Raw genomic sequence first — 12744 nt, forward strand, 5'->3', positions numbered from 1 at the left:
TTCTCCTTTACCCCCAGTCACAACATCATTTCCGTGGCGACAAAAGTGCCTTGTGAGTGATGTCATCAACAAGCGCTCAACCTAGAGCCGAGCCGCAACGACTTTCAATGAATAGTAAATAATTGTTGGCTGTCTGCAGCAACAGTAGTACGGGTTCGATAAACCAAACCTAATTTATCACATCTGTTGAATCCTGAATTAGAATTTACAACATCAATCAACATCTCTCATCTCTCAATTCTCTAAATTTATAAGGACATTTCGATGGGCATAAATCTATCGTAATTGTCTCGTCGTTATTATTTAGAATGCATTTGATTTAAGTAACTGTCTCCTCTTTGACTTAGCATTTTAATTACGACTCTATTCCCAATACATTATTCACTTGTCTAATTAAAACTCAGAAAATAAAACTCCTAATATTCCATATGTGAGTGTACCCCTTTAAGATATCTTGTCTCTGGGAACAGGGAAATCCCCTTAACCCAAACGTTTACTACAACAACGAAACCTAATAATTATGATAATCCCTTCACATCATTCGTTTTAAATAACCTCGATGTTTCATGTAACTCATTCAGTCTATCTCCAAATTGTCGCCCCAAAATATTTTATACACTGTCATACACTCAAACCACTGTGATAAACGTGCCCTGTCCCTTTAAGATAAGACATTTACTTGTTCCCTGTAATGAAAACAGATAATGTTTAGAATATGTTAACTTCTTGTTCGACTTCACTGGCGTTACCTAACCAAACATCAATACTCGGGAAAACAATCACAACTTTTTACGATTCAACTATTCTTCCCTATTTTATAGTCCAATATAGTCCAATGGAACGCCTAGCAATTCTGTTGCTAGCTGTAGCATCTTTTCAGACTATCCTTACGATATTCAGCTCCTTAAAAAAAAATATTTGGAACTTTTAGCCACTTTTGAAAAGTAACTCAACGCTATAATGCACCCATTTTCCCTCTAAATGCCGCAACCCATTTTCATAATTTGAGGAACAGTTTTTTTTTTAAATGACGCCGCGAGTCAGCCTGTAAAATATATATTCCCTATTCAGATTGAGTTCTGCTTTAACCTGTTAACCCCCTACAGTTTTACCTTCAAGTCAGCCTGCCTCTGTAAAATATATATTCCCTATTCAGATTGAGTTCTGCTTTAACCTGTTAACCCCCTACAGTTTTACCTTCAAGTCAGCCTGCCTCTGTAAAATATATATTCCCTATTCAGATTGAGTTCTGCTTTAACCTGTTAACCCCCTACAGTTTTACCTTCAAGTCAGTCTGCCTCTGTAAAATATATATTCCCTATTCAGATTGAGTTCTGCTTTAACCTGTTAACCCCCTACAGTTTTACCTTCAAGTCAGCCTGCCTCTGTAAAATATATATTCCCTATTCAGATTGAGTTCTGCTTTAACCTGTTAACCCCTACAGTTTTACCTTCAAGTCAGCCTGCCTCTGTAAAATATATATTCCCTATTCAGATTGAGTTCTGCTTTAACCTGTTAACCCCCTACAGTTTTACCTTCAAGTCAGCCTGCCTCTGTAAAATATATATTCCCTATTCAGATTGAGTTCTGCTTTAACCTGTTAACCCCCTACAGTTTTACCTTCAAGTCAGCCTGCCTCTGTAAAATATATATTCCCTATTCAGATTGAGTTCTGCTTTAACCTGTTAACCCCCTACAGTTTTACCTTCAAGTCAGCCTGCCTCTGTAAAATATATATTCCCTATTCAGATTGAGTTCTGCTTTAACCTGTTAACCCCCTACAGTTTTACCTTCAAGTCAGCCTGTAAAATATATATTCCCTATTCAGATTGAGTTCTGCTTTAACCTGTTAACCCCCTACAGTTTTACCTTCAAGTCAGCCTGCCTCTGTAAAATATATATTCCCTATTCAGATTGAGTTCTGCTTTAACCTGTTAACCCCCCCTACAGTTTTACCTTCAAGTCAGCCTGCCTCTGTAAAATATATATTCCCTATTCAGATTGAGCTTTAACCTGTTAACCCCCTACAGTTTTACCTTCAAGTCAGCCTGCCTCTGTAAAATATATATTCCCTATTCAGATTGAGTTCTGCTTTAACCTGTTAACCCCCTACAGTTTTACCTTCAAGTCAGCCTGCCTCTGTAAAATATATATTCCCTATTCAGATTGAGTTCTGCTTTAACCTGTTAACCCCCTACAGTTTTACCTTCAAGTCAGCCTGCCTCTGTAAAATATATATTCCCTATTCAGATTGAGTTCTGCTTTAACCTGTTAACCCCCTGTTTTACCTTCAAGTCAGCCTGCCTCTGTAAAATATATATTCCCTATTCAGATTGAGTTCTGCTTTAACCTTTAACCCCCTACAGTTTTACCTTCAAAGCCTGCCTCTGTAAAATATATATTCCCTATTCAGATTGAGTTCTGCTTTAACCTGTTAACCCCACTACAGTTTTACCTTCAAGTCAGCCTGCCTCTGTAAAATATATATTCCCTATTCAGATTGAGTTCTGCTTTAACCTGTTAACCCCCTACAGTTTTACCTTCAAGTCAGCCTGCCTCTGTAAAATATTATTCCCTATTCAGATTGAGTTCTGCTTTAACCTGTTAACCCCCTACAGTTTTACCTTCAAGTCAGCCTGCCTCTGTAAAATATATATTCCCTATTCAGATTGAGTTCTGCTTTAACCTGTTAACCCCCTACAGTTTTACCTTCAAGTCAGCCTGCCTCTGTAAAATATATATTCCCTATTCAGATTGAGTTCTGCTTTAACCTGTTAACCCCTACAGTTTTACCTTCAAGTCAGCCTGCCTCTGTAAAATATATATTCCCTATTCAGATTGAGTTCTGCTTTAACCTGTTAACCCCCTACAGTTTTACCTTCAAGTCAGCCTGTATAATATATATTCCCTATTCAGATTGAGTTCTGCTTTAACCTGTTAACCCCCTACAGTTTTACCTTCAAGTCAGCCTGCCTCTGTAAAATATATATTCCCTATTCAGATTGAGTTCTGCTTTAACCTGTTAACCCCTACAGTTTTACCTTCAAGTCAGCCTGCCTCTGTAAAATATATATTCCCTATTCAGATTGAGTTCTGCTTTAACCTGTTAACCCCCTACAGTTTTACCTTCAAGTCAGCCTGCCTCTGTAAAATATATATTCCCTATTCAGATTGAGTTCTGCTTTAACCTGTTAACCCCCTACAGTTTTACCTTCAAGTCAGCCTGCCTCTGTAAAATATATATTCCCTATTCAGATTGAGTTCTGCTTTAAATTCTATCAACAAAGTAAACTAAACCAAACTTCTCAACTTTCTATACCCTAACATTTAAACGTACCATGTTTTGTGCTAAATTTATCGTATGTCAGTCGATTCATAAAGAGCTATAACATCCGGATAGTACGAAATTGTATTGTATCTCTCCGTTATTCCCTACATTTAACTTTAGGTGACTTTCTCTTCTATGATACATTTATTTAAATACGACTCCCATCTCAATACATTATTCCCACCAGATCATTTTGGGCAAAATCGCGTATTACATCGAAATTGTCTCGCCATTATTTTCAATGACTTCTTTTTTCAATTCTATCTAAAACACAATTTAACGTTTCAGTTCATATTTTATACAAACACTGGCGAACGTATTTTTCAGGCAAAACATGCAAATAGGTGAATTACAATCTAAAATAAATTTTAGTCGATCGGTTTCAAAGCTGAAATACTGTACCTTGGTGTCCCGCTATTAACCTTGTTAGGGACTAGCTCCCGCTGTGGGGATCAAATCAGCGGAAATTTCAAGTGCGCCACGTATAGTTTTTGATAAAACTCAAACTTTCATTAAAATGCACATACAAGGTACTGAATTAAAGCTACACTCGTTGTGAATCTAGCTACCGAGTCAGATTTGTAAAATGCTTTTCGGCGAAAGCATGAGAAGCTATTATCTGATAGCAGACACCCCCAAAGTACTGCAACGCCAATTAAAACGACAGATTTGCGGTAGCCGGCGCTACCCAAAACGCAGAAATAAAATATAAAACATTCATTACCTTTGACAAGCTTCTTTCTTGGCACTCCTAGATGTCCCATAAACATCACTATTGGGTCTTTTTTTCGATGAAATAGGTCCATATATAGCCTAGATATCGATCTATGAAGACTGTGTAATAAAGGAAAAAACTGAGTTTGATAACGCAACGTCATTTTTTTTTAATTAAAAAAGTTGACGATAAACCTTCACAAAACACTTCGAAATACTTTTGTAATGCAACTTTAGGTATTAGTAAACGTTAATATTCTATCAAAATGATCATGGGGCGATGTATATTCAATAGCTCCACGTCCTGATATCATGTCCCTATATTTCTCAACCAAAACATCCGGTTGGAGACCGGAAGAAATGCCCTGCCGTGTGTCCGTTTGACCAAGAAACAAATAGTAGGCAAATGACAAGACTCTAGACATCGTGTGGAAGCTGTAGGTATTACAACCTCAGCCCCATTAAATGTGGTTCACCTTCATCAATGGGTTGAAGTGGCGCATGGATATATTTTCCCATTTTCAGTGATCAGATTTTCCTGCACTTTTCGATGAAACGCACGGTCTGTTATAGTCACAGCCGTGATTTAAACAGTTTTAGAAACGTCTGACTGTTTTCTATCCACACGTACTAATCATATGCATATACTATATTCCTGGCATGAGTAGCAGGGCGCTGAAATGTTGTGCGATTTTTAACAAAAAGCTGCGAAAATGCGCATAATCCTTAAGAGGTCCTCTTAACTCCACCCGACACGCATGCGTCCCATCTAGCCATCTGGAAATGCAAATGCGCTACGCTAAATGCTAATAGCACTCGAATAAAACTCAAACGTTCATTAAAACACACATGCAGGGTACTGAATTAAAGCTACACTCGTTGTGAATCCAGCCAACAAGTCAGATTTTTAAAATGCTTTTCGGCGAAAGCTTGAGAAGCTATTATCTGATAGCATGCAACACCCCGAAATACCTGAAGGGGACGTAAACAAAATAATTAGCATAGCCGGCGCTACACAAAACGCAGAATTAAAATATAAAACATGCATATACTATATTCCTGGCATGAGTTGCAGGACGCTGAAATGTTGCGCGATTTTTAACAGAATGTTCGAAAAAGTAACTGTTTAAAATGATTGTGTTTCCCCGCCAATAATTATATTATTACAATTGTCTGTAGTCGCAAAACTTCGACACCGAGAATTCCCAGAAAATCGTCCTAATTTAAAACCCTTCCTGGCTATATTAGTAATATCTGCTTCCTTTCAGGTTCTTTGTCTGAGTCAGATTTTGGACGCCTCCCTTCCATTCTCTTTGTTCTCCTATAATGGTAATCTCCAGATAGTTTCCAACACTTCTTTTGAGGAATTTCCACCCATTCTTAATCCTTACCGTTACTAGTAGCTATGGTATTTAATCACTTATCTATGCCTTTCTATATATTTTTTTTTCTATGTGCGTGTCTTTCTACGAATTTGCAATTTACCGTTACTTAATTACTTTATTATGTGTGTGTCTCTTTAAAAATAGTCCGTATGTATATTCCTTCCTGTGAACCACGTCTATAGAAGACTTTTGATCGGACATTACATTTCACCCGTAGAAAATTATTCTTGGGACTTTCAACGTTAATATCTCATATCTCACTACTCTACACTAAGTTAACCTCTCCTTTTTGGATATTAATTTCTTTCAACATCGTACAGGTTCAATTATTCTGTTCACCTAGAATTACCCTGCCTTCTCACCACGCCTAATTTATCCTCACCTGTTTTATAAATATCTCATCTGCTACTTCATGATAGTCAGACTACTTCCCATATACAGATAGACTACTCAGGTTCAAACTTTATTTAGGTGTGTTTTTTTAATTAATGGCTATCCTATTTGTACGGAACAAGCGCCCTAATTCTCCAATGCGTACTATATCTCTCCTTAATAACCTTCCAGCTTGCAAAACCAGGATTTATTAAGCTCTAGTTTATTTATGGTAGTGCACCTTAACACAGGTCAATTTCAGGCCTGTTTCCTTCCTATCGATTTTGGTTAAAACCCAAGGTAGAAACCCATTGTATTTGTTCAGAATATTCAAGCACCTATCATTGATTAAATCCAATCTCCTTTATAAAATTTAATAAATCTTCTTGTGTAGATAAGCATTCTAGCCAGTCTGAAGATATCGTTGATTCATTTCTACCAAGGAACAGACAGTCATTGTTCTAACTCTTGACCACATTCACACACATTATATTCAGTACTGGGATCAAGAAAGAAAACTCATACATATACAGTAACATAATAGTATTGTGATTAGTACATATACAGTAACATAATAGTATTCTGATTAGTACATATACAGTAACATAATAGTATTCTGATTTCATATCAGTAACATAATAGTATTCTGATTCATCAGTCCTGATTGAAATGTATACGTAATTAGTCATCATTGATAAAAATTCCCTTAACAGCAACACTGAGGAAAAACATATTGGAGAATAACAACAATCTCAAAAAAGAGGAATTGTGAAAATCAGGACAACAATTCTTCCTCCTGCCCCACCTATTGTCCCGGTGTAAATCAGGAACAGCATTCTTCCTCCTGCCCCACCTATTGTCCCTGTGTAAATCAGGAACACCATTCTTCCTCCTTCCTCCTGACCCACCTATTGTCCCTGTGTAAATCAGGACCACCATTCTTCCTCCTGCCCCACATATTGTCCCTGTGTAAATCAGGACCACCATTCTTCCTCCTGCCCCACCTATTGTCCCTGTGTAAATCAGGACCACCATTCTTCCTCCTGCCCCACCTATTGTCTCTGTGTAAATCAGGACCAGGAGCCCCACCTATTGTCCCTGTGTAAATCAGGACCAGGAGCCCCACCTATTGTCCCTGTGTAAATCAGGACCACCATTCTTCCTCCTGCCCCACCTATTGTCCCTGTGTAAATCAGGAACACCATTCTTCCTCCTGACCCACCTATTGTCCCTGTATGAATATTAGTTGGCATCTAATTGAAGAACATACTGCTTTATAGATCCCAGCCTGACAAACAATTGTTTGGTTCTGACTTTGAGCACTTGCACTGGGCCTCCATTGGGTCTCCATGTGTCAAGCAGTACAGAGAAACACCCTCTAGATGACAGCAGAGGCTCTTGGATGTACCCTGTCTAACCACTGGGCCTCCATTGGGTCTCCATGTGTCAAGCAGTACAGAGAAACACCCTCTAGATGACAGCAGAGACTTGGGCGGTTCCCTGCAGCTGACCAATAGGAATGATTGTGTCTCAGAATCTTACTGTATTGCTGAATCTATTGACTTTTATATCAACCCTCTATACCAGAAACACCCAGCTATGTTCAGGATACTGATGAATGGAGGGTTTATTACTATTGTAGTACTGACTGTTATATCAACCCTCTATCCCAGAAACACCCAGCTATGTTCAGGATACTGATGAATGAAGGGATTATTACTATTGTATTGCTCTTTCTAGTAACTTAGCTAGATGTGATAATGCTTATTGTAAATAGCACCTGTATCAACTGATGCAGCATAGTGGCTATAAATACATAGACTGAAGCATGATGGGGTTTGTCTGTCTACATTATAACCTGTATCACCTGATGCAGCATCGTGACTATAAATACATAGGCTGAGCATGATAAGCATGATGGGGTTTGTCTGTCTACATTATCACCTGTATCAACAGATGCAGCATAGTGTCTATAAATACATAGACTGAAGCATGATGGGGTTTGTCTGTCTACATTATCACCTGATGCAGCATAGTGACTATAAATACACAGGCTGCAGCATGACGGGGATTGTCTGTCTACATTATCACCTGTATCAACAGATGCAGCATAGTGTCTATAAATACTGGTCTAGGAGGTGTCCACATGGTCCTGATAAACACTCCTAACAACCCCACCACTAGGAGGTGTCCACATGGTCTGATAAACACTCCTAACAACCCCACCACTAGGAGGTGTCCACATGGTCTGATAAACACTCCTAACAACCCCACCACTAGGTGGTGTCCACATGGTCTGATAAACACTCCTAACAACCCCACCACTAGGAGGTGTCCACATGGTCTGATAAACACTCCTAACAACTCCACCACTAGGAGGTGTCCACATGGTCTGATAAACACTCCTAACAACCAGACCACTAGGAGGTGTCCACATGGTCTGATAAACACTCCTAACAACCCCACCACTAGGAGGTGTCCACATGGTCTGATAAACACTCCTAACAACTCCACCACTAGGAGGTGTCCACATGGTCTGATAAACACTCCTAACAACCAGACCACTAGGAGGTGTCCACATGGTCTGATAAACACTCCTAACAACCAGACCACTAGGAGGTGTCCACATGGTCTGATAAACACTCCTAACAACCCAGACCACTAGGAGGTGTCCACATGGTCTGATAAACACCCCTAACAACCCCACCACTAGGAGGTGTCCACATGGTCTGATAAACACCCTAACAACCCCACCACTAGGAGGTGTCCACATGGTCTGATAAACACTCCTAACAACCAGACCACTAGGAGGAGTCCACATGGTCTGATAAACACTCCTAACAACCAGACCACTAGGAGGTGTCCACATGGTCTGATAAACACCCTAACAACCAGACCACTAGGAGGTGTCCACATGGTCTGATAAACACTCCTAACAACCAGACCACTAGGAGGTGTCCACATGGTCTGATAAACACTCCTAACAACCAGACCACTAGGAGGTGTCCACATGGTCTGATAAACACTCCTAACAACCCCACCACTAGGAGGTGTCCACATGGTCTGATAAACACTCCTAACAACCCCACCACTAGGAGGTGTCCACATGGTCTGATAAACACTCCTAACAACCAGACCACTAGGAGGTGTCCACATGGTCTGATAAACACTCCTAACAACCCCACCACTAGGAGGTGTCCACATGGTCTGATAAACACTCCTAACAACCCCACCACTAGGAGGTGTCCACATGGTCTGATAAACACTCCTAACAACCCCACCACTAGGAGGTGTCCACATGGTCTGATAAACACTCCTAACAACCAGACCACTAAGAGGGGTACACATGGTCTGATAAACACTCCTCACAACCCCACCACTAGGAGGTGTCCACTACGATAGACTAGTGGTTAGAGTGGTGGTCAGTCAGTCAGATAGACTGGTATGGTATGGTCAGATAGACTAGTGGTTAGAGTGGTGGGTCAGTAACTGGTATGGTCAGATAGACTAGTGGTTAGAGTGGTGGGTCAGTAACATGGTCAGTAACTGGTATGGTCAGATAGACTAGTGGTTAGAGTGGTGGGTCAGTAACTGGTATGGGTCAGATAGACTAGTGGTTAGAGTGGTGGGTCAGTAACTGGTATGGTATGGTCAGATAGACTAGTGGTTAGAGTGGTGGGTCAGTAACTGGTATGGTATGGTCAGATAGACTAGTGGTTAGAGTGGTGGTGGGTCAGTAACTGGTATGGTATGGTCAGATAGACTAGTGGTTAGAGTGGTGGGTCAGTAACTGGTATGGTATGGTCAGATAGACTAGTGGTTAGAGTGGTGGGTCAGTAACTGGTATGGTCAGATAGACTAGTGGTTAGAGTGGTGGGTCAGTAACTGGTATGGTATGGTCAGATAGACTAGTGGTTAGAGTGGTGGGTCAGTAACTGGTATGGTATGGTCAGATAGACTAGTGGTTAGAGTGGTGGGTCAGTAACTGGTATGGTCAGATAGACTACTGGTTAGAGTGGTGGGTCAGTAACTGGTATGGTATGGGCAGATAGACTAGTGGTTAGAGTGGTGGGTCAGTAACTGGTATGGTCAGATAGACTAGTGGTTAGAGTGGTGGGTCAGACTAGTGGTTGATGGGTCAGTAACTGGTATGGGTCAGATAGACTAGTGGTTATAGTGAGTGGTGGGTCAGTAACTGGTATGGTCAGATAGACTAGTGGTTAGAGTGGTGGGTCAGTAACTGGTATGGTCAGATAGACTAGTGGTTAGAGTGATGGGTCAGTAACTGGTATGGTCAGATAGACTAGTGGTTAGAGTGGTGGGTCAGTAACTGGTATGGTCAGATAGACTAGTGGTTAGAGTGGTGGGTCAGTAACTGGTATGGTCTGATAGACTAGTGGTTAGAGTGGTGGGTCAGTAACTGGTATGGTCAGATAGACTAGTGGTTAGAGAGTAGGGTGGGTCAGTAACTGGTATACTAGGGTAAAACAACACCTATCATACTACTATGACTGACCCTGTAAAACAACACCTATCATACTACTATGACTGACCCTGTAAAACAACACCTATCATACTACTATGACTGACCCTGTAAAACAACACCTATCATACTACTATGACTGACCCTGTAAAACAACACCTATCTCCTATGACTGACCCTGTAAAACAACACCTATCATCCTACTATGACTGACCCTGTAAAACAAAACAACACCTATCATACTGTAAAACAACACCTATCATACTACTATGACTGACCCTGTAAAACAACACCTATCATACTACTATGACTGACCTGTAAAACAACACCTATCATACTACTATGACTGATCCTGTAAAACAACACCTATCATACTACTATGACTGATCCTGTAAAACAACACATTTCACTGAACCAATCTGATGTTGTGACAATCAAACACTTTAAAAGCTAACCAACATAAAGAAAATGACTTCTAGTTAGATAAGAGGATTCCTGTTAACACGGCCTGCTACAAGCAGGAAACTAGTTATGGACCAACCAGAAATGTGACATGTCTGTTTGACAGTTACCCTGAAAGATGCATGTGTGAACTATCTTGTCATCTCTTTGGCGAACCACATTGGAACATTCTAGTCTTGAAGGACATGAACTGGCAGAACAGGTTTCAGCAAAGAATGGAGTCATTGTTTTCAGGAAGGTGTAACCATGACGATAGGAAAGACAGGAGGCAGACTAAACTGCAAGGGAAGCCACCCGAACTACTGCCCTACAAAGACAAAACAGCCACCTGAACTACTGTCCTACAGAGACAAACAGCCACCTGAACTACTGTCCTACAGAGACAAAGCCACCTGAACTACTGTCCTACAAAGACAAACAGCCACCTGAACTACTGTCCTACAAATACAAACAGCCACCTGAACTACTGTCCTACAAAGACAAACAGCCAGCTGAACTACTGTCCTACAAAGACAAACAGCCACCTGAACTACTGTCCTACAAAGACAAACAGCATCTACACAAACAGCCACTTGAACTACTGTCCTACAAAGACAAACAGCCACCTGAACTACTGTCCTACAAAGACAAACAGCATCTACACAAACAGCCACCTGAACTAATGTCCTACAAAGACAAACAGCAACCTGAACCACTGTCCTACAGAGACAAACAGCCACCTGAACTACTGTCCTACAAAGACAAACAGCATCTACACAAACAGCCACCTGAACTAATGTCCTACAAAGACAAACAGCATATCAACCATGACCACTGGTCTGACCTATGACCCCTAAGTACTGATACTACACTCTGCCTTGGTATGACCTATGACCCCTAAGTACTGATACTGCACTCTGCCTTTGTATGACCTATGACCCCTAAGTACTGATACTATATGCTGCCTTGGTCTGACCTATGACCCCTAAGTACTGATACTACACTCTGCCTTGGTCTGACCTATGACCCCTAAGTACTGATACGACACTCTGCCTTGGTATGACCTATGACCCCTAAGTACTGATACTACACTCTGCCTTGGTATGACCTATGACCCCTAAGTACTGATACTACACTCTGCCTTGGTATGACCTATGACCCCTAAGTACTGATTCTACACTCTGCCTTGGTATGACCTATGACCCCTAAGTACTGATACTGCACTCTGCCTTGGTATGACCTTAAACAGCTGTCTGGGTAATGAAACAGCAAAGTGCAGCATCTAGAAATCTAAATGTGTTGATCCAGATTTATTGTTGTTTTTCTGTTTGATGGAAACAGTTTGAGTTCTAACTACATTCCAACTGTATTTAATGGTGTTATGTAGTTGTGTTGTCATGTTGTCATGTTGTATTGTAGTAACCCTCAACTGTATTTAATGGTGTTATGTAGTTGTGTTGTCATGTTATATTGTAGTAACCCTCAACTGTATTTAATGGTGTTATGTAGTTGTGTTGTCATGTTGTATTGTAGTAACCCTCAACTGTATTTAATGGTGTTATGTAGTTGTGTTGTCATGTTGTGAATGTTGTATTGTAGTAACCCTCAACTGTATTTAATGGTGTTATGTAGTTGTGTTGTCATGTTGTATTGTAGTAACCCTCAACTGTATTTAATGGTGTTATGTAGTTGTGTTGTCATGTAGTATTGTAGTAACCCTCAACTGTATTTAATGGTGTTATGTAGTTGTGTTGTCATGTTGTATTGTAGTAACCCTCAACTGTATTTAATGGTGTTATGTAGTTGTGTTGTCATGTTGTGAATGCTGTATTTTAGTATGCCTAACCCTCAACATATTCTGGTGATAGAGAGAGACACAGACAATACACAGAGACAGCAACAGAAGTATAGGATATGATGGAGAGAGACACCAGACAAGACACAGAGACAGCAACAGAAGAATAGGATATGATGGAGAGAGACACCAGACAAGACACAGAGACAGCAACAGAAGAGTAGG

Source organism: Oncorhynchus gorbuscha, unplaced genomic scaffold (genome assembly GCF_021184085.1).
Source record: "Oncorhynchus gorbuscha isolate QuinsamMale2020 ecotype Even-year unplaced genomic scaffold, OgorEven_v1.0 Un_scaffold_961, whole genome shotgun sequence".
NCBI classification, from domain to species: domain Eukaryota; kingdom Metazoa; phylum Chordata; class Actinopteri; order Salmoniformes; family Salmonidae; genus Oncorhynchus; species Oncorhynchus gorbuscha.